The 21,300-nt window shown below is 36.2% G+C and overlaps 1 protein-coding gene across 16 annotated transcripts in view; it reads left to right on the top strand.

Moving 5' to 3' along the window:
* NCOA1 (nuclear receptor coactivator 1) overlaps positions 1–21,300 on the top strand; it is a 241,278-nt gene that overhangs the window by 54,625 nt on the left and 165,353 nt on the right. For 12 of the 16 annotated variants that reach the window (XM_049651961.1, XM_049651964.1, XM_049651962.1 and 9 more), the window contains one exon: positions 1,751–1,885. The exons of 1 other annotated variant lie outside the window; for it this stretch is intronic. The gene's annotated coding sequence lies outside the window, so the exon portion shown is untranslated. Of the gene's footprint in view, positions 1–1,750; positions 1,886–20,350; positions 20,511–21,227; positions 21,272–21,300 lie in introns of all 16 variants that reach the window. 3 more of the 16 variants (XM_049651967.1, XM_049651965.1, XM_049651966.1) reach the window with 3 other exon arrangements.

Genomic DNA, 21,300 nt, shown 5'->3' with positions numbered 1-21,300 from the left:
GGAAGGAAAGGCAGTGTGAATAATGGGGGAAGGACCTGATTAACGATATGTAAAAGGCTCACTGGATAGCATTCATTGTTTAAAATTGGAGACTTTAGGGACACCTGTGTGGCTCAGTCAGTTAAGCCTCTGACTTTCTGCTCAGGTCATGATCTTGCAGTCTGAGTTCAAGCCCGTGTCGGGTTCTGTGCTGACAGCTCCAAGCCTGGAGCCTCCTTCGGATTCTGTGTCTCCCTCTCTCTCTGCACCTCTCCCACTCATGCTCTCTCTCTCTCTCTCTCAAAAATAAATAAACATTAAAGAAAATTAAAGTATATATAAAATTGAAGACTTTAATGTTAATAGCAGGATCAGTCCACATGGTTGTGTGTTTTCTCTCTAGCAGGTGATTAAATCCAACCAGCATTAGGAATTTGAGGGTGGTGAAGTGGAAGGAAGAAAGTAGCATACTCAGTAGATGGATAGCTTGGGTGACAGTCAAGATTTTGAGACTGGTAATAACACAGTAACTACCTGGAGAAATGAGAGCAGTAGAGCACATCTAAGGGATCAAGTCTGGACCTAGGTTAGGAATGATAGATTGGGATATTGAATGACAAAGAGAAGAGAGTAGGAAGCCAGATGGCTTGAGCTTGAAGGCAGGAATGGGATTGCTTGTGAGTTTGGGTCTGGAAATATCACTGTGGGGAAGGTTGATCCCTACTGTGTTAACCTTCACTGTAGAGGGCTCCTCTCAAGAGCCAGATTTAGCCCAGCGGTTGAAAGCAGTGTTCACTGATAGGTTGAGGATGTAGAGGTGATTTGTTTCACTATGTAAAAGAGTTTTCCATAGGTTCCCTGGGGAAAAGGTTAAAAGGAAGGGCAGTGGTGGGGGAACACATGGGGTGGGTGAGAAAGCACAGAGAAGACTGGGGTGTGAAAATAGGGGAGAGGGTAATTGGCCAGAATGGTTTGTGTTTTGAATAAAGCCCAGGGATTATGGGTGGAAGCCATAGGTAGAATTAACTGGCACAGTTCCTGAATTGACCTGTGATATAGTGATCATCTCTGGACCTAATCCACTGTGTCTTTGTGATCTAAAGGGAATATTAAATTTAGTGAAAAACTTAACCCTGAGTGGTAAAGCCTAAACCAGTTAAGCTTTAAGTAATGAAAGCCAGCAGGTTTCACATTTCTTATGCATCCTCTGATAATCTGCAAAGCCCCCCACCGTTAGGAATTAGCTTTGAGATAAAAATGGGAAGATATAATACTATCATTAGTTTAGAAAAAATCAAGTTTGTCATGTCCCAGTGACAGTGATCCGGTAAGGAGCCATTGCATTGAGGTATCTTCTGCGAGGAATCCCATTCCCTCCTACTGTTCCACTTTACCTAAAACTGGGTGAAGCCACTGCTGCTGGGGTAACGTCAGCAATTCTGATGAGAGTAAGCTAATAGTTGAGGGTCGCGGTCTCCTTGGAATACTGATGCAAAGCCCAGTTTGCTACATATCTTCATTGGGGATCTGAACCTTTTTAAAGCTAGTAACTAATGATCTCTTATTAATTAATTAATTAATTATTGAGCTTTTAATCTTTAATTTCAATTTTTAAAATCTGTAGTAGGGACAAGGATGAGAATTGGCATTTCTTGAATAAAGCATCTGTGTAAGAATTTTCGTGTGCTTACAGGGAAACAATGATATGTAATAGAATCTAAATCTGTAATGTTTTCAGTAGACTAAGTGTATCTTCTTTCTTCTACTGTAGATCTGTCCTTATTAGTGGAAATGTAACTGGAACCGACTCTGATGATAAAATCAAGGACCATCAGCAAGATCATGCAGTAGAAAATTTTGGTTCCAAATGAAGACCCCAACATTTAGAATTTCTACTTTTTCTAAGGTATTTGAGGCACAATTTTACTTTAATCTGACTCCTTGGAAGTCATTTTGTAATATTGGTTTCTATATACAGATTTCATAAGTTTAAAAGTTTTTGTGTTAGAATGCTTAGCTTTTATGGAAAAATTCATCCTTCCCTACCCTTTTGCCCCCAAAACAGAAAAGATGCGGATTTAAAAGGGAGATCATCTTTATGATTAGTAAAGCATGTCAATTATAAGGAATATACTGGGTGCAGATTGAGACTGAGTAAACTAGGTTAGATAATAGTTTTAATTTTATTATTTATTAAATTATTATTTATTATTTATTAAAAATGTCAATTTAGTAATTATTTTATGTATGACCCTCTGGGATAGGCAGATGAATTAAGCATTCTGACAGAGTCTGCTCACATGATACATGAGATCTTAGTGATTGTCCTTTGGTTTGATTTGGAAACCTTTTTGTTCTTGGTCTCCTAAACTTATTATTAAGGGTTTTTTATTCACCAAGAGGTATCACTTTTACATGGACTGTCTCTGTAGGACCTTTGGGATCTGATAGGTCAGTTTCACTTGGACCAGAAAAGGGAGATATGTAATTAAAGAATCAAGTGACACTTCCAAGTCATGGGGTGGATCCCACTTTAAAGACTACATATGCCAGTTCAAAACAATGAATGGAAATGTAGTGTCAACAAAAAACATAGTGCTATCTATTTTTCTAAAATACATATAAATTCTAAACTGAATATAGTTAGGTATTTATTTAAAAACAAAAAAAAGTTTTTTTCTAATGTGTTTCCAAATAGGCAAGAAGTATGGAAAATTATTATTTCAGGGGGCAGGTCAAAGTTGGTGGTTCTCTGTATATATTATAGAGGTTTGTAAATTAATCTTGCTCGAATACAGAGAAAAAGATCTGAGAAAAATGTATCACTTATTACTAGGATTATTAATTTAATTTTGTTCTGTTTTGGAAGAAGAATATGTAAAGCAATAAGTTCTAAAATAATAAGAATCCATGACATTGGAAAATCCTGACTGCGTCAGTTAAAATAAATGACTGTCTTCTAAAGGGGCTGGTGTAACTGAACAATGTTTGTCAAAGAAAAGTTACCTTGAATCAAATAGACGAAAAAGAGATTGCTTTGATGAGAAGTTTTAGAACTGTTCTGGCAGCTAGTAGATATCTTGTACTTCTCTAAATTTTTTTGTGTGTCATTTTGAATCAAATAATAATGATGATTAAATATATAATTTGTCTTGTTTCCAGAACATTTCTCTTATTTTTTAACAACATTAGTCGAATGTCCAAGCTTTCCAAAGAATGATTCTAGATAATGGGGAAGAATATAAATTATTTATAACTTCCTTATAAATGAAGTTGAAGGCATTTTTCACTACAAAGGTTTACTGTTGGGGCTAGAGAAGCTAAATACACTCATTTGAAAACCATTTAAAAACAGTCAGAAGATGAGCACATAAAATCAAATTCTAGAAGTCCTATCTGAGTACTATGCTCAGATCTCAACAGAAGTTAAGATTAGGGAATAGGAAGTTCTGATCAATTGGATTTGCTAATGAATTGGTTGTGGTTGCTAACTATGGCTCTACTTGTGAAAGTGCAACATAGCCAAATTTATTTGCCTAATTCCTTAAATTAGGATATCTCTAATTCATCAGTTTCTTATATCTCCCCACTCATTTATTTCCAAGCTTTCACACAATATCCTTTATTAATATTTTTTATTTTCCCCTTTGAAAATGAAGAAGTGAAAATTTCACAAACAAAAATTTCACGGAAGTTTTATATAATACATTTCGACAATATTTTTTTGTAAATTTTTTGAGGGGGGGGTGCTTTAGGTTTTGAGATTGGATCAAAGCAAAATAAAATCAGTACCTGAATTATGGCCCTAGAACATTTATAAGGTTATATCTTAGATTACAGTTTATATTAAGTTAAAATGGTACCTTTAAAAAATGTTTGGACTCAAGAAAACATTTGAAAACAATTGTCAACAGGGTATATTGAGGGAATAGGTGTTCCCTTGCTACATTTCTCTCTGTGGGATGATGGAAAGAGCACAGGCTTTGGCTCTTCTCCTTCCATGCCACCCTGGGGAATTGAATTAATATTTCTGCCTTAGAAATACTACTTTTTAGACTTGTGATGAAAAGTGAAATGTGTATAAATTTTATAAAATAATGCTTCTCAGTGTGAGATTAATGTTGTTGCTAAAGACGGAGAAGACCACACCAGTAAGTATTATTCACAGTTACCCTTCTCATAGCAAAAAACAGGTCAACTCACACTACTAGTGAGAAGCTTGTAAAACCAGTTTCAAAGTTAATGGCAAATATTATGCTTGGAGAGAAAGTAAAATGAGCTTTTGGCAAAAATCCCTTATCAAAGGCATACCATCTGGAAAAGCAATTACTGTCATGTGTGCATGCTAGCAGAATTTTTTGTTTTTCAGTTGGATGAAAGCACTGATGTTCAGAGAACATACCAGCACTTCATAGAGATGTGTTACTGTTTTATCACTGAGAAATCCATACTTGGGCAGAGGATTTTTGTTGTTATTTTGTTTTGTTGTTGTCCTTGGTGATGGTGGTTGGTGGTCTTTGTTTTAGTTTTAAAGCCAGTGTTGCCTGGAAAAGTTGCATTGGTTCCTGTGATTGAAGCCCAGCAACGTTGGCTGCAGGGAAAGGGTACACTTAAACTGCGAAGAAAAGAAATTGCACCAGGATATCAGTTCATACCTGCTTTTTTCAAGGAGAATTGGCATTCAGTAATGTAATTTCTGATTGTGATTTAGTATCAAAGTAGTAAAAATTGTGGATGTAAGTGATTTTTGGCGACCAAAGCCATGACTTTTCAGTGTTTTATGAAGAAATGGCCAGTAGGTATAGGATACTGCTTTTCCACAGTGATGAATGCTGGTGCTGTAGTGTGACAGGGCTTTAAATGTTTAATTTTTTAGTAAAGTAAGGTAAATATCTCTTTACTACTGATAGTGCCATTTCTATGATTTTAAGGGGGCATAGCATAGCAAATACATTAAGTACGTCAAATAGTCACAGCATCATGAATTTTAATGTTAAGGATGAGGTATGAGGATTTCCAAAAGTCTGAATTATGGTACAGAATAATTCAACTTCTTTTTTTTTTTTTTTAATTTTTTTAAATGTTTATTTATTTTTGAGACAGAGAGAGACAGAGCATGAACGAGGGAGGGTCAGAGAGAGAGGGAGACACAGAATCTGAAGCAGGCTCCAGTCTCTGAGCTGTCAGCACAGAGCCCGATGTGGGGCTCGAACTCACGGACTGTGAGATCATGACCTGAGCCGAAGTCGGCTGCTTAACCGACTGAGCCACCCAGGCACCCCAGAATAATTCAACTTCTAAGAGTTTGACCATTTCCCCATACTTGATGATTTTATCAATTATTCAAAGAAAAAAACAACAGTGAAATTTCATTGTGCATTTTAAAAAACCATACCCAAATTTTGGAATAGAACATGAAAAAATATGCCAGAGTCAGAATGCCAGCAGAGAATAGGTTCGGAAGCTTTTGTTTTTTTTTGGTTTTTTTGTTTTTTTTTGCATTTAATGGAATGCTGAAAGTAGACTTCAGTGAGACATAGTGCTATAATTGATAATTTCTGGGTCTGTGTTCAATCATAATATTCAGAGTGTATAACACAGCTGATTTATAATGAAGAATTAGGGATTTTCAATTTAGTAGAAATATAGAATAAGAAGGAAATAAGTTGAATATGGAAAGCGGCTTATGGTTAAAGATGATTGCAGACCTGGGCACTTGAAATCTCTGCAAAGAAGTTATCAAACATGAACAGGGTGTGTCAGAACAACGAAGGTGCTTAATTGGATGGGCTCTGGCTGGCCAAAGAGGAGACATTTTGAGTATCGTAAGTATAACTGCAGTATACTCAGTCATATCAACTTTAAGTCCCTGAGTACATAATGATAGTTAAAAAAAAAAAAAGAAACAAACCCCAAAAACTCACGAGTTTTCTTTGGAGTATGCTAAGGATCCCACTGTACCTGAAAGTAACCATGTAGTTGAGGAGAGGAAGTTTCTTTTCTGGGGATTATTCCGGTTAATAAATGAAGAATGAGTGATCAGTAGAACATCACCATTTTTTCATGAATCCCAGGACCTAAGTAAAGATTATTGGTGGCTGCTAACATCACAGAGAGACAGCCAGACATTAGGTTTCTCTCAGTGAAAGTTCACAACACTACCTATTAAGTATTCTTGCTAAAAAATTGAACTTGAGGGGCTCCTGGGTGGCTCAGTCAGTTAAGCGTCTGACTTCGGCTCAGGTCATGATCTCGCAGTTCACAAGTTTGAGCCCCATGTCAGCCCTGTGCTGACAGCTCGGAGCCTGGAGCCTGCTTCAGATTCTGTGTGTCCCTCTCTCTCTGCCCCTCCCCTGCTTGTGCTGTCTCTCTCAAAAATAAATAAATATTTTTAAAAAAAATTGAACTTGAACCTGAATTGCATCAAGCCTCTAGCTCTCATTGCCAGTTACTGGAAACATAAAAAACAGGGAAACAAATGAAATGATACTATGGAGATGCAGCCAGCAAAATCAAGGCTTTGGGGAAGTCCTTGGGACACACAACTTGTTTTTTTTTTTTTTCAATGAATAAGTTGTAGGGAACAAAAGAAGAGAAGTGACAAGGAAACCTGAGATTAATAGCAATGATTGGACTTTATTTAGGTCCAGATTTTAATACATAAATATTTATGAAATAATCAGGGAAATTTGAACACTACATATTTAGTGTTAAGAAATTATTGTTAATTATTAGGTGTGGTAACAGTATGTAGTTATATTTAAAAAGAGTCATTATCTGGGGCGCCTGGGTGGCTCAGTCAGTTAAGCATCTGACTTCGGCTCAGGTCATGATCTTGCGATCTGTGAGTTCGAGCCCCGCATCGGGCTCTGGGCTGACAGCTCAGAACCTGGAGCCTGCTTCGCATTCTGTGTCTCCCTGTCTCTCTGCCCCTCTCTCACTTGTGTTCTGTCTCTCTCTGTCTACCAAAAATAAATAAATGTAAAAAAATTTTTAAAAAAAAAGTCATTATCTTTTAGAGATACATACTGAAATGATAGTGGATGCAAGGATGTGTCTGGGATACGTTTCATTATTATCCAAAGTAGAGGGGAAGCTGTGGGTGGGGATTAAACCAGATTGGCCATGAGTTGATGTGATCATTGTTTAAAGTAGGCACCTGTGGTGTTGGGGGTGGTGGTGGTGGTGTAATTCTTGGTACTATTCTCTAAGTTTTTTTGAACATTTCCATACGAAAAAAGTCCAGAAATTTACATTCTCTTTGTTGGCTTATAGGAGGACAATTGAATTATATGTATTTAGCAACCTGCCGAATTCTTATTTCTGATAATTTCCTGAGTCTGTTGGGTATTCTGTATAGAAAATCATATTGCCTATAAAAGGATAATTTTACTATACAGTGCTTTCTATTTATCAGGCTTTTATTCTAAGCACTTACACATATTAACCCATTTGATCCTTGCAGGAGCTCCAGTGATGCAGACATTAACTTGCCCAGGGTTACTAGCTGGGATTTGAATCCAGGCGTTCTGGCCCCAGAGTCTGTACTTCTTTAGGTTTTTGTATCTCTCCTTGTAACTTCTCTCTGCTCTAATCCCTACACCTTTTATTTTTGTCTTAGTGTGCTGGCTAGAAGTTAAATTTTAAATAGCAATTTTCATTTGTAATTTTGATTTTGGAAATTGTCTTTATACTTAGGGGAGCCAGAGTCCAGTTGAATTTACTTCTTTACAAATGTAAGGTACTCATTACTAGTCTAAGAATTCGTGTGTAGCAAGAAACAAAAAGAATAAAAGTGTATTGTAACAGCTTCTAGTGTTTTTTTGTTTTGTTTTATTTTGAGTTTACCTCCTGATCTGTAAGCAGCCTATTCATGGCTCATTTTACTTTCAATTACTTGTTGATTTCTTTGGTCCTGTTTGCTGAATTTCTTTGTGAATCTTAGATAAAAATTATTCCTTCCTTTCCCCAGCCCTCACATCTGTTATATAATTACTTCCCACCTGACTTTACATAGGTTGCATGAGACAAAATTAGACAAAGCATGTAGTATGTGGTTTAGCACATAATATATATCTAGTAAAAATATGCCTTTTGGCTTAAGAGATAACTACTTCATAATGTTTTTTTAAAAAATAGTTCCTTTTCTTTAATTAATTTTTAAAATGGGGAAGGGTGGGTATATATGGCTTAGTTACATTAAGAATTCCTAAGCCTGGGACGGGTGGCAAAAACTGTTGATAATATGTTATGGTGGTTTAATGAATAATCTCTGTGTTCTCTGTAAAGAGCTTTTTTATAATTTTCTCTGAGTTTGAGAAAGGTTACTGGGAGAGCTGGTTGTTAAAAGAATACTTGCCTGTTAGGGGGTGAGGTGGGAACAATTTAGGGGGAAATGTGACTTGTTCCAACCACATGGGTTTTAAGATAGCTAAGCTTCATGAAAGGAGGCATATAGGCTCTAGTGAGAAGGAAAATTTTGGTTTCACCCTCAAGAGAAAGATGAATCACAATTACAGCCTTTCCCTAAAGATTATGGCAGGTAGCCATTTGAAGGCATGGGCTAGTTAAAAGTTGTACTATTTTTCTGTACTTCACCACGCTCCTCCCTCTAACTCAGGTACACCTGTGATTTTATATAGCAATAAACTGAAGCAACCTAACATATCTTAAATTGTATTTTTGAAAATGATGGGGCACTTGGGTAGGGCTCAGTCATTTGAGTGTCTGATTCTTGATTTTGGCTCAGGTCACGATCCCAGGGATGTGGGATTGAGCCCCGTGTTGGGCTCTGCCCTAACCATGGAGCCTGCTTAAGATTCTCTCTCTCTTTTCCCCTGCTCTCTGCCACCTTGCACATGGGCTTTCCCCCTCTCTGTCTCTCTGTTTCTCTGTCTGTCTCAAATAAAAAAAAGAAAGTTGACATTAAGCTATTTGGAAACTAAAGATGCTAGTAGAGGCACAGGAGTTCCATTTGTTCAAATGACAGCTATAATCATTGAGTGGCATAGCTATTAAAATTGAATAATCATTCGCTTGACAATTAAAGAGGAGGTTTTGTTGTTATGGGCTATAGTTTATTGGTTAGAGATAAAATATATTTTTTGAAGAATAAAATAAATGTGTATGACAGAGACTCACTTTCTTCTCTGATCATGAAGGCTTTGAGTAGAAAGATGAAATACTTTCCAAATGACACATGGATACTTTGGAAACCAAAAGGTGCTCTGCAGGATTAAGCATAGCTGAGAGGTACTCAATTTAACATCTGTTATCAGTTCGTTGGTAAAGGTGTTTATTGTTCTGAACATGACCTTAAATGAGAAGGCATAGCTAGTGTCAGAGTATGGGATTAGTGAATCTAAGAGAAAAGAGAGCTGATATGAGGAAAACAAAAAAATAATAATAAATATTTAATGTTCACTTTGTGCCAGGCACTATGATAGACATTTTATATGCATGTTAAGATTTTGTCCAAATAACTCTGTGACATGTAAACTATTATTGCATCTATTTTATGTATAAGAAACTGAGTCTTAATAAGGCTTACTTTTGTTTGTTTGTTTTATTTAAGTAGGCTTTAGACCCAGTGTGGGGCTTGAACTCAGCCATTCTAAGATCAAGAATCGCATGCTCTACCGACTGAGCCAGCCACACATCCCAATAAGGCTTACGTAGAAGTTAACTCACAGTAGAGTCAGGATTCATCTATCTCTTTCTCTTGGGGTGAAACAAAGTTTGACTTCAGAAACTAATTTTTAATCAGAATTAGAAAACAAAGGAATCATTCTAGTTCAAACACACTGCAAAAGCATAGATTTGGCAAAGCCAGTGATATACGGATTTTGCTAGTTCAGTGTAAATTTCCGATATGCTAGGGCTCCTGAGTTATTGTAATCACAGATACATTAGTTAGAGATTCTCATGCAAGAAAGGTCATAGTTCTAACATACTACTTAATAGTCAAATCACATTTTACTATTTTAGAGAAGAAGGAGGGGTGCATTATTTTTGAAAACAGTGTTTGATATGGAGAACTTACCAGTATTTTATCACTTTAGTTTCAATTAAAAATGAACATGGAAGGGCGCCTGGGTGGCTTAGTCAGTTAAGCATCTGACTCTTGATTTCAGCTCAGGTCTTGATCGTGGGGTCGAGAATTCAGGCCCTGTGTTGGGCTGCATGCTGGGCGTGAAGCCTACTTTAAAAAAAAAACAAACAAACATGGAAATGAATTTAAATAGTCATTGAAATTTTTAAGAACTTTTGGACATTCCTTGAGATTAGATATTACTTACGTTATTAAGAAACCCTCTGCCTGTTACAGGTCTAGCAGTGTAAACATAAAGTTAGGTTAGGTGCAAAATTGGGAATCTCTGTCCTTACTCTTAATATCATATGGATATATTTAACGCTAATTAAAAGTGAAAGCCTGACTATAGTATAAAACGTGCATTTGCTTTTATAATGGGCCTTATTTAGTCATTTCTAAAGCTTTTATTTAAGTTGAGATTAAGTATACTTTTCCAGTTGACCATGCAATGGTGAAAAAAACAACATAAGTTTTGGGTTAAGCCACAAAAGAAAACCTCAGTAAATTCTAGAAAAGTTGAAACTTTTTGTGTCCATTTTCTCCCTACAACAGAAGTTTAAAATGCACTACTCCAACCACTTGGAAAAATCAAACAAAAACTGTTCTTAAATAATAGAAGATCAAATATAAATAACAAATTATTAAGTAACTGAAATGAGACTCAGGCTAAGACTAATACTGCTCTTAGAAGTAAATTGATTAAGGGAGGCTTAGTCGGTTAAGCGTCCAACTTGAGCTTAGATCATGATCTTGCAGTTCGTGATTTTGAGCCCTGCATCAGGCTCTGTGCTGACAACTCAGCCCTTGGAGCCTACTTTGGATTCTGTGTCTCCTTGTCTCTCTGCCCCTGCCCTGCTCACGCTCTCTCTCTCTCTCAAAAATAAATAAACATTAAAAAAAAAGTAAATTGACTAAAAAAAAAAATGAACTCAACCTCAGAATTTAGTGTAACAAATAAATAAAGTCAAAATAAATGCCTCAGAGAAAGGAAGGATATAAATAGGATAAAAACAGAAGCTGATGGATTAAAAAACAGATACTAAGGGTATGCCAGGGTGGCTCAGTCAGTTAAGCATCCAAGTCTCAGTTTTGGCTCAGGTCATGATCTCATGGTTAGTGGGTTTGAGCCCCATGTCAGGCTCTGCGCTGTGAAGCCTGCTTGGGATTCTCTCTCTCTCTCTCTCTCTCTCTCTCTCTCTCTCTCTCTCTCCCTGCCCCTCCCCTGCTCTTGCTCTCTCTCTCAAAATAAACAAACAACAAACTTAAAAAAAAACAACAACCAGGAACTGTGGAATTGAAAAATCTAAGAGCTATTTCTTAAGATTAAAAAACAAATAAATCTCATTTTATCAAGGAAAAAGATAGAAAACCAAAGTATGAAAGAATAATGGGAATATATATATAGAGAGAAAAGAGATTTTTTAAATTGTGAGACAGCTTTATTTAACTCTAAGCCAGCTGATTTGAAATCTCTCTGAAATGAATTGTTAAACACTCAAACTGCGTTAAGAAGAAAATCTGGGTAAACCAAGGATTACGGAAGAAAGTTTAAGGAATTTTTTCCCAAAATTGATTCTGGGGCCAGATCATTTTGCCAGTGAGTTTTTTCTAACTTTCAAGGAACATGTAATTCCTATGGTGAGAAACTGTTCTAGAGATTATAAAAAGATGGAAATATGCCCAACTAATGTTATGAAATCAGTATGACTATCTTAACAATGGTTACTTCATGGGAATGAGGATTCTTTTGGGGAGTTACTGTTTTAGTTTTTCTGTAAGCACAGATTTTTATTGAAATTAAGATAATTGAGAAAAAAACAACCCAGAAACTAAAAACTTAGACAAAAAGGTGTCTTTGTATCTATAAATATATTTGCTGTTACTAGTGCTGTTTATTCCTTTGTGTGGGTCCAAGTTTTGACCTGATATTCTTTTCCTTTTGCCTAGAGAGCATTGCATGTCTTGTAATGGATTTTTCTCAGCCTTTGTCTAAAAGCCCACATTCATTTTGAAATATATTTTAACTGGATATAGAATTTTAGGTTGACAGTGTCTTTCTTCCAGTACTTAGGACTAGAACTCCATCAACTTCTCATTGGTATAGGTTCTGATCAGAAGTTTTTGTTTTTCTGTACATAACAGGTCTTTTTTTACACTTCTGGCACCTATTTACATTTTTTCTTAATCACTGGTTTTCAACAATTTTCAACAATTCAAATATCTATAGTTATAGTTATAGTTATAGTTATAGTTATAGTTATAGTTATATATTTCTTTTGAGAGAGAGAGAGAGAGAGACCTGGCTTACAGGCAAGGGGCAGAGGGGGAGAGAATCTTCAGCAGGCTCTACACCCAGTACAGAGCCTGACATGGGGCTCAGTCTCATGACTGTGAGATCATGACCTGAGCTGAAATCAGGAGTCAGACGCTTAACCAATTGAGCAACAACCCAGGTGCCCCTGATTATGATATTTCTAAGTATGGTTTGCTTTGTTTTTCCTTCTTGGATTTTGTTGAGCCTCATGGATCTGTGGGTTTATGGTTTGAAAAATATCCATTATTTCTCCAAAGATTTTTTTTTTTCTGTTTCTGTCATGTTTTTCCCTCTAGAGTTTTGGACCCCAATTCCATGTATATCAGATTGTTTGGTATATTGCTTCAAATCATTGGTGTTCTCCTTCTGTTTTTCCTTTTGTTCTTCTAACTTTTTTTTTTTTTTTTTGTATTTTTGTTCCTCTTTGTACTTCATTCAGGATATTTTTCTATTGCTGTGTTTTCAAATTAAGTGTTAATCTGCTGTCAGTCCCACCCAGTGTATTTTTCATTTCAGATACTCTATTTTTCATTTCTAGAAGTTCCATTTTGGCCTTAAAAAAATCTTACACTTATCCCTCAACACTTCCCATGTGTTTCTGTACCTTCTTGAGCATATTGAGCATATTTATAGTAGCTTTTTTAACATCTTTGTCTGCCAAGTTCTGTGTCTCTGTCAGTTCTGCATCTGTTTCTATTGATTTGTTATTCTCCTGGTTATAGGTCATATTTCCCTTTTAATTTATATGCCTGGTAAATTTTCACTGGATGTCAGACATTGTGAGTTTTATGTTGTTGGGTGCTGGATTTTGTTGTATTCCTTTCAATGATGTTAGTGTAAGTTTTGGCATGAAGTTAAAATTTTTTGAAATCACTTTGATGCTTTTTTGAGATGTGCTTTGTTTTGAGGAAGCTTCGTTAGGGTGAGTCTAGAACAGCCTATTTTCCTAGAGCTAATTTAGAGTTGATAACTTCTGAGAACTTAATGTCTCATGTATTATGAAGTCTTTTCACTCTACTTGATGGGAATACAAACTATTCCTAGTATGAGTTTTAGGAATTCTTTGGCCTATTTATTTTTCAGTGGTCCTTCTATCAACCTTAGGTAGTTTCTTCTCATACATAACAGATCACTACCTGCCAAAGCCTTGAAGGGCAGATCTCCAGAGCTCTGTTTCTGGGCACAGTTCCCTTTTCTCTGGTATGCTTTTCCACACATTATGGCTGCCTTGGCCTCTCTGAACATCAGTCTCTGTCTCCTCAACCCTCTGAGATTTCCAGGCTCATTGAAGCCCTCACTGTCTATATTGCATCCTGGAAACTGCTTCAAGGGTGTGGGGTGGGGCAGTTGTAGGGCTCACCTCATCTCCCTTCCTCACCCCTCCATTTTCTCAGTGACCCACTCCTGCTTTGACTGTTGTCTAATACCTGAAAACTGTTGTTTTATTAATCTGTCTTACCCATTTTTCTGGTTGTATAAGGCAGGAGGATTAATTGGATTCCTCTTACTCCATCACAGCTGTTTGTGGAAATACTTGATGGATTATCTTTTCCTTCTTTTCTGTGGGTTAAGATGTAGGCCTGTGTAAAAGAAACCAAGAAACCAGTTGCCTAGTCTCAGTGTCTCAGGTGTTAGACTTACCTGTAACTGAGGCAGAAAGAGTCCCTAGTTGCTTGTCCAAACCTTTTGATAGTAATAAATAGGCAATTTTGCCTGGTGCGTCCCTTCTCATTTTCACTCTCTGGAATCTATTGCAGTGGTAGAGTGGTTGATCAAGGATTATGGTGCTCTGAAATCTTGTTCAGATACCAGTAAGTTTTTAACACTCTTACTTTAAGCTCAATTAAGACCCATTTCTATTTACTTTTCCTCAGGCTATTACTCACCTTTAATTTTATCAGAAGTTTTGGTTGTTACTAGCTAGCTATCTAACTGGTTGTCCTTTTTCACCTGGGTTGTATTTACTTCATTCATCATGTATTTTTCTGCATCACAGTAACTTTTAGGATCTTGGAAGGGTTTGATCTTTATGCATTATATCTTCAGTTTTGTTCCTGCTTTCTGTTCTTTCTTTCTCTACTCGGAAATGAACAAGTGAATAAATAACTGAATATAGACAAAACATTCACACATACACATGCCCAGTGCATTTTCTCCATTCTGAGATTTTTTTTTTTAATTTTTTAACGTTTATTCATTTTTGAGAGACAGAGTATGAGCAGGGGAGGGGCAGAGAGAGAGGGAGACACAGAATCCAAACCAGGCTCCAGGCTCTGAGCTGTCAGCACAGAGCCCAATGCGGGGCCCAAACCCATGAACCATGAGATCACGACCTAAGCTGAAACCGAAGTAGGACGCTCAACTGACTAAGCCATCCAAGTGCCTCTTCATTCTGAGATTGTTAATTGTGGTATGTACTATTGATTTAATATATCCTCAAGAAAAAAGAAACATTAAATTTATTTTAAAAATTTTTAGAAATTAACTGACAGAAGCATACATTTATCCATATAATTTCTATACCATCTTCTTTGGAATCGTGAAATCAAATCTGATCCTTTTTCACATTCTCACCTGTGCTTGCTTTTTTTCTTTATATTTTATGATGATATAGTCTTGAGTCATATGGGAAATGTTTGGATTTAACTGCTTTTCTTTTTTGGCTAAACTCATAGTTTCAGTTTTTCTACAGATAAACTGTGAATTAAATAACTTCCTTTTTTCTTTTTTTTAAATAACTTCCTTTTTGAGACACCTGGAAACTTTTGACAAATTCATACCCAGTGGTTGGGTGTTAGTACCTTGTAAAAATGTAAATTGGCTGCACCACTGTCTCTCTTCCAACTCAGATAACTCTGTGATCTATTTTGAGAGGTTGGGCAATTTCTCCTGGCTTTAATTGTCCTTGCTTGTCCTGCAACAGACAACTTTTCCACCACAATAGCTTTTTATTTCAAAGATTCATCATAGTTCAATCTTTCTGAAAATACTCTCAAGCAACAGGTAGGCTTTTAGATTTACCTTAAAGTTGAACTGTGTCTGAGTTAACCTGTGCAGTTAACTTAGCTGTGGTCATAGTTGGTTAAATAGCTTCTCAGGAAAGGTATTTCCCATAGATTTACACATGGGTAAGCAGTGACAAACATCACAACTTACCCTTTTCCTTGGCTAGGGGGAGGGGTTTGGACATTAATTCTGATACTTCTAGTTTCAGAAACCTAAAAATATTATTTTAAGAAAAATAGATATCTTTAGTATTGAAAAAATATGATTTAGGAAATGAATATACCATGAGCAAGCATAAAGTCTGTCAGGTGGTTGAATTATTTAATAAGTTTTGAGATGATCAAATAGCAGCCACAGAAATTGGTGTTGAAGCTGTCTGTATGCAAATGTATGGTAACGTTTTAAAATTGAAAAGCTAATAAAACTGTGCAAAGAATAGTAAGAAGACTAAAAATTTTACCATAAAAAATTTTAAACACATCTATATAAAGAAAACTAATACAAAGCCAAAAATAAAAATAATAACAAAATGGAAAATATTTACAAATATGACCTTAAATATTATCTAACATTACTATGAATATTTAAAAATATTTACAGTACAAAGATCCAGTACGTACATTGATAAAGTCATGCCCATTAGATCATAAGGGGGCATAGAGTAAACAAACATAAGAAAAAGAGTCCAGCTTCCTGGGAATTAAAACAACAGTGAATAACTTTTTCATACTCATTGAATAAGTAAACTATTTTTACTTATATTATGGGAATCCAGTACTTATGCATTGCTTTTGGAATTGGTACAGTTCATTTAGAGAGTAGTATGGTAGTATTTATCGTAAAAATCATAAACGTATCTGTGATCATTGATTTAGTAATTCTACTCTTGGGAATTAACCCTGAGTAAATAATTCAGAGCTATATTCACAGTAATATTACTTATAATAACAAAACTGAGGACAACCTAGTTGGCCAACAGTGGGAAGTTTGATGTATTATGCTCAGTTAATATCCAAATATTTCATATCCACTCTGTGTAAGTGTAAGCATGGTGACAGTAGGGACTGTATCACTTTTGTTCTCTGCTGTAACACCATTGCCTAGAATAGCTTTTGATATACACATGCAGAACCTGTTTTTAAGTACCTTAGTGAGGAAGAGAGGGGAACAAATTGGCCGATGAAGAATTTTTTGTAGACGTTTGAACTGGAGTATGGAAATTCAGTAAATATGGATTTCTGTTGGGAGCCAGGAATTGTAAAAGGCACTCGAGAAGGAGGGCCACTCTGAGGAAAGGCCTGGTATTAGCGGTTGACTGGAGGATAAGGTAGGAGCTGGGGCGCAGGTTAAGGCAGTGTTCTGTGTGGACTTATATGGAAAGAAGCTAACTGGGTGAGACTTCATTCTGTGGTATGGGAAGTCACTGATGATTTTTCAACAGAGACTGATGTTGGGGTGCCTGCGTGGCTCAGTTGGTTAAGCGTCTGACTCTTGATTTCAGCTCAGGTCATGATCTCATGGTTTGTGAGATTGAGCCCCCAATTGGGGCTGACAGTGTGGAGCCTGCTTGGGATTCTCTGTCTCTCCGTCTGTCTCTGCCCTTTCCCTGCTCACGTGTGCATGTGTGTGCGCGCGCGCTCTCTCTCTCAAATAAATACATAAAAATAAAAAAGTTGACATTGGAAGAGTTACTTAATTCGAGTTCAATCTGGCATTTGTATACAGAACAGATTCAGGCAGGGAGATCAGTTTAAACTCTGTTGGAAATGGAGTGGAACTTCATGCGAGAAGTCCACTTACAGTAATTGTAAAACTATTTTGTTTTCCATCTTGACCTGTGGATGGGGATGATTGTCCCTTTGTGCTAATGTTATTTTTATTAATTTTAAGAGTTAAATTTGGTTATGTAAAAGGACAGTGCTGTTAGGAGAATAAATAAAAATTTAAATATATAGGAAAAATTTTACCGAAATCTTATGCTTACAACGATTCACAAAAATGCTCAGGGTCAAAATAAAATTGTTTTAGGAAGTCTCTATTGAACTATGCCACATGGATATGGAATTCTTTCAGCTTTACTTTCATTTTTGTAAATCTCTCCTTCACTAAAGATAGAGGAAAACTATGTCAAACTGTCGTTTGTTTTGTCAAAAGTATTGTTAGACTTTCTTTAAAATTATAATCTTGTAGCGAAGGATCAGACGTTTAAAAATTATGAATTGAAGGCCTGGTTTGCTCTCTAGGGCTTTATGAAAAAGAAGGGTTTCCATACCCATCTAGTTTTTAACATGTTAGTGACACTTGGGTAGTGAAAGTTGACATGCATGAAGCAGTTCATTGTGCTGAATTAGGGTCACGAGGTTTATTTGGAATAAACTAAGACAAGATTTTTAAAGAAAAACCAGTGTGTTGCCAATAGTGGTGCAAAACTAAATCTTCATTGTTTACAAAATAGAGAAACATAATAAATTATCTGTAGATATACGTGTGCAGATTCTTTAAAAAAAATAGCAAGCATTTTATGAAGTAATTGGCCAGTATTTTTGCGCATTAATGTTTAACATTCAGAATTAAAAATTTAAAGGAAAGCTTTATATGACAAAATGATGAATTTTTAATTGAATTGACAATTCAGTTGAATTGTTTGAGTAGTGGGTTAGAAGAATATACCCAAGTGCCTAATACCCAGGGTAAGAGGTTGAGTTGGAAAAGGGCTTTGCTGAGTAGGTGATATTTTACCCAAATCTTAAGATTATTTATTTGAGTATGTACTGTCTACTCTGCATGCCAGATATTGGGTGTGTGTGTGTGTAATATATAGTTCGTTCTTTAATGGACTAACAATTGTTTATAAACTGTAACAAATACTGACATATGGGTAATAATAATGTGCCATGGGAACATAGAGATTAACTTGGAAAAGGGACAGGAGGAGAGGAGAGTTAGAGCTTTGCAGAGAAGGTGACATGAGCTGGGAATTGAATGGTGGATAGACCCACACACCCTGGAGAAGAGCGAAAGGTATGTTCTTAGATGTAGGGAGTGCAGCATGAAGGGGTGTATAACAATTTTCTTTCCTTCTTCTCACTAAATATAAATAAGCATTTTGATCCTTTAATTGGTGGCTGTAGAAAAAAGCTTTGTTATTATATCAAATCATTTCTCATAGAATTCATTTAAGATACCTTAACCTATTAAAGTAAAAATTGTGTAGACTGCAAAGAGTTATGGGATGCTGGAAATGTTCTAAATCTTGATTGTGGTAGTGACATAGGTGTTTTCTTTTGTTAAAATTAATTCCCACTTAAATTAGTCGTGTTTTATTGCATATAAATTTTATCTAAGTGATGTTGATTTGAAAATTGTCTGTGAAATCACATTTTTCCCCCAAATTTATAGCTGGTATATAGATACTGGCTTTCTAAAGAAAAGACTTTCAACTTTCCATTGTCAAACTGAATGTCCCAACAAAAGGACAAGCATATAGCATTTAGCAGAATGAAAGTCCATGCTTTCATGGCACTTACATTTTAGTGGAGGAAGAAGACAGATAATAAAGAAAAAAAACTCATAGTTAATTTCAGGCGATTAAGTGGTATGACAGAAGTTAAAGAAGAGAGTGGTAGGGAAGAGTTGTCATTTTAGGTAGGGGGAGCCAAGTGAAGCCAGAATGAGAAATTAGCCATAGTATCAAGCTTGTTGATTGTGTTTTTAAAATATGACAGACACTGAACTCACTTAAGATTAGAATGAAGACTGGATACCTGTGGAAATTGCATATGTAATTATATGTATGTAATTGATTATGCAATTGTAAGGTAGAATATAAATGTTGAAACTTAAACAAAATGAAATAAATTGAGATGTGGGAGTTATGAGTATACTTTTCTCAATTTTTGTAGCAGAAATTCAGTTAATTCTATCTAAAATTGAAATGTGAGTTAAAAAGCACACGCAATATTGGCTGATAATCTTTTTTTCTTAACGTAAAAGAATCCTGACCGCCATGTTTTCTGATGAGAAATCTGCTGTCATTCTAACTCGTGTTCCTCCATATGCAAATGTACTGTTTCTCTCTGGCCACTTGCAAGATTTTTTCTTTGTGTTTAGTTTTCAGAAATTTTTATGTGTCTGTGTCTGGATGTCTTTAGGTTTAACCTGTTTATAGTTGGCTAATAAGCTTCCTGGATTTGTTAGTTATGATTTTCACCACATTTGAGAAATTGTCAGCCATTATTTCTTCAAGTAATCTTACAGTGCACACTCTTTCTCCTCTCCTTCTGGGACTTTGATGACATGAATGTTAGAACTTATGTAGTTGTTCCATAGGTCTCTGATGCTTCATTAATTTTTGTCAACCTATTATCTTTCTATTATTTAGACCAGATACTTTCTTTTTAAAAAAAATTTTTTTTTTAACGTTTATTTATTTTTGAGACAGAGACAGAGTGTGAACGGGGGAGGGTCAGAGAGAGGAAGACACAGAATCTGAAACAGGCTCCAGGCTCTGAGCTGTCAGCACAGAGCCCGACTCCGGGCTCGAACTCACGGACCGTGAGATCATGACCTGAGCCGAAGTCGGCCGCTTAACCGGCTGAGCCACCCAGGCGCCCTGAGACCAGATACTTTGTATCAATTGATGTTTAAGTCCACTGATTCTTTCTTCTGTTTTTCTGCTCTCAGTTTTGGCTGTTGTATCCTTCAGTTCTAAAATTTCCATTTGGTTCTTCTTTGTATCTTCTGTTTCTTTGCTGAAATTTGCTGTTTTCGCATTTGTTTCAGTACTGTTTGTAATTGCTTATTCGTTCATTTTACTGATACCTGCTTTAAAATCCCTGTTAGATAATTCCGATATCTTTGTCATGTCAGTACTGGTGTCTTGTAATTGTCTTTTCTCATTTAGGTTGAAGTTTTCATATATGGCTTTATTGTTTGTTTGTTTGTTTGTTTGTTTTCAGAATGAATTTAATTATTATAAAAACGAATCGGGGAGAATAAGAATAAAGCGGAAACAGAACCAGTCTTAGCTGTATAAATTCAATTTCTTTCTCTCTAAAGTAGAAATTACAATGTCTACTTTGTAGACTTTTTTTTGAAAGACTACATGAGAACATGTAGGTAAAGTATCCAACCCAGTCCCTGGCTTACAACAAATGCTCAGAAAATATTAGTTTTGCTGCCGCCGCCGCTGCCACTGCTGCTGCTGCTCATTCTCCTCCTCCTCCTCCTCCTCTCCCCCGCCCCCACTCTGTTTTGAAATCATTTCTGTCAGCTACATAACACTTTAAGGGAAGAGGCCCTTTAAAAGAAGTCTTCACTCCTCCCTCCCCACCAGTTCTTTAAATTGATTGCTTAATACAAAGATTGGCCTGTTTCTCAATACTGCCTTAGTTTTTTTTGTTGGGGGTAGACTTTTTTGTTGTTGAACTTCTTGTTCTAGGCCCCTAGGAAGTGAGCTTCCTTCTTGTTCTAGGCCCTAGGAAGTTCATCCACTTGCTTCTGTTCCTTAGAGAATCCTCTCTCTCCAATGCCTACTATCCAGGGCATTGGATATCCTTTCTTTCTACCCAGATGACAAATACACTTTCCCTTTTTGCTTTAGGGTTTTACAGCTAAGCATATGAGAAGGGTAGGAGGAAGAGGTAGAGAAGGGATGGTGGTCATGACAAATATACACAGTGGTATGGCAAAGCTTAGGAAATTCTGATAGGTTTTTAAGGCCGTCAGTAGTCCTTGATTCTTGCTGAGTTGGTAATTGGAAGCCTTTTTGAACTAATATATCTTGATTTTTTTTCCTTTTCTCATGAAACCCCTTTTGACCATCATGATGGAAAGATTTCCCCTGAGGAGAATGTGACATTTAAGCTGAATTCTGAAAGGTGAGTTAGAAGTGACTACGTGGGGGAAG

The sequence above is a fragment of the Panthera uncia genome, assembly GCF_023721935.1.
Source record: "Panthera uncia isolate 11264 chromosome A3 unlocalized genomic scaffold, Puncia_PCG_1.0 HiC_scaffold_12, whole genome shotgun sequence".
NCBI classification, from domain to species: domain Eukaryota; kingdom Metazoa; phylum Chordata; class Mammalia; order Carnivora; family Felidae; genus Panthera; species Panthera uncia.
Note: the sequence above shows the minus strand (reverse complement) of the source record. Positions and strands in the feature narration are given on the sequence as shown.